Below are 1,936 nucleotides of genomic sequence, written 5' to 3'. Positions count from 1 at the left end.
TACATAACATTTATTCACCCAAATGCCTTTACATTTCTGTTCCGTAACAACATATCATAGATAACCATGTTCCCATCAGATATACAACGTAACATCTCATCTCATTTGCTGACTAGCACTCTTTTTATAGTACTGGCCCTGCCTTCTGAGGAGTCAGGAGTGGCCTCCTTTTGTGGGAGTAGTAGAATAAAGACCAAGAATATTACTTCAGTGTTTTTTTCTTCTTTTTTTGTTTTGTTGGGAGAAATGCTGCCTCCTGTGGCAAGTCCAGGGTTTGAGGCAAAGAGCTTTGTGATGGGGGAGAAGGCATCAATTTTCCCCTTTCTGTTTTTCTGAAAGTAGGAGTATCTACCTGTGATTACATCCTCTGTGCTCACAGAGTCTATTCCTGATAAGAAAAAAATTAAAGGAGACTTTTTAAATGATTGAAATGAGAACAAAGTGTATGCATGCACAAGTGCAGTTTCGTGTTTTAACCTTCCTCCAGTTGTACCCACTTACACACAGCTGCCATTTTTCCTTGGCACTGCCAAATCCATCCTGCCCCGTGATAAAAGTTTGGCCCTGGCTGCCACTCAGTCTCCTCTCCAGCCAGTTGGTTCATTTATGTTTTTGTTTTTGTTGTTTTGATAAAAATAAACCCTTAACTATTTCTCAAGACCCAGATACAGTCAAATAAAAAACTTATTTCTCGCCTCCCCTCAGAAAGCTGTATCAGTCAAACCCTTGCATAAGCAGATGAGCTATGCACCTTGCCTTGAAAGTCCACTGAATAGAGCTCTTCTGAGTCACTGGAAGAAACCAATGGCAAAACTCGAGAGCCTCCAATTTAAACGCTCAGCCAACTGCTGCCAACGCTCACGTGAAACTCAGGGACTGGTGATTTGAGCTCCCTGGCTAGTCTCCGCCATTAAGGCTCATCTACATGAGAAGGTTCTGGGACTTGAATTCAAGGTGTGATTTAAACCCCTACATAATTTTTTTAAAAATATAAAAAAACAGCAATCTCCACCACTCTCCCATACCTCCCCTTCCTGGATGCTATTTTGAAACCAGGCTTATTTTATTTCAGGTTAAGTCTTTTGGGAATTGGTTTAAGATTAATTGGAATTAAGTACCCTATAACCAAAAGTAGTCCAGATAGAAGTTTATAATGTTTTAACACAGCGAGTTTTAAAAGTTGTAAATGAGTTGTGTGGAAAGCCCTGAGTTGCCAGGGCACAAGTAGACATTCAGAGCATAAGACCTTAAGTATGGACACCTTGGAATGAGCCTGGCAGTGTCCAGTGGGAGACAGCATAAGCTTAAAAGCATTGTCGTGGTACAGTTCCATCACGAATCGGTGCCACGCTGCACCAGCTACAGCTTTCGAATGGTCTGTAAGAGGCCTGCATGGAAAGTACATGGCAGTAATACAGTCAGTGGGTGGCCAAAGACCAAATGTCTGTGAGAACTTTAACTTGCCAGCACTGCTATTATTTCCCAACTTCAGAACTTTTAATGGGGTTTTTTTTATGCTTATTCCACTAGCTCAGTGGTATTTAGTATCTTGTTTTTGTTCCTCTGCTGGATAGCTGTGAAACCTGATACGTGTCTTATGGTAAACTTTTACAGAATTTAACAGATGGTAAATCAGGTAGGTGATAAAAAAAAAAAAAAAAAAATGAATGAGTTGTGTAAAAACTGCTGAAGTCAGTAAGCTTAATAGAAAACCATCTCTCTTCAACAGTTTGTTTTTTTTTTAATCATTCTCTTGAATTTGTAGCCAGGGATATTATGGATTGAGTTCTGTAGGGTAATCCAAAAAACTTACAGAGAAGTTGGGTCCCATTAAGGTCTATCATACTTTCCTGAAGGGACAACTGTAGTCCCTGAAAAATCATGTAGGGAGAAGTGGAGTTTACACTGCAGAAATTCTGTTTAAAACTGTCATGCA

The sequence above is a fragment of the Gavialis gangeticus genome, unplaced genomic scaffold (assembly GCF_001723915.1).
Source record: "Gavialis gangeticus isolate Ggan-Ray unplaced genomic scaffold, GavGan_comp1, whole genome shotgun sequence".
Lineage (NCBI taxonomy): Eukaryota > Metazoa > Chordata > Crocodylia > Gavialidae > Gavialis > Gavialis gangeticus.
The sequence above is the reverse complement of the archived record's forward strand: the minus strand, read 5'-3'. Positions refer to the sequence as shown.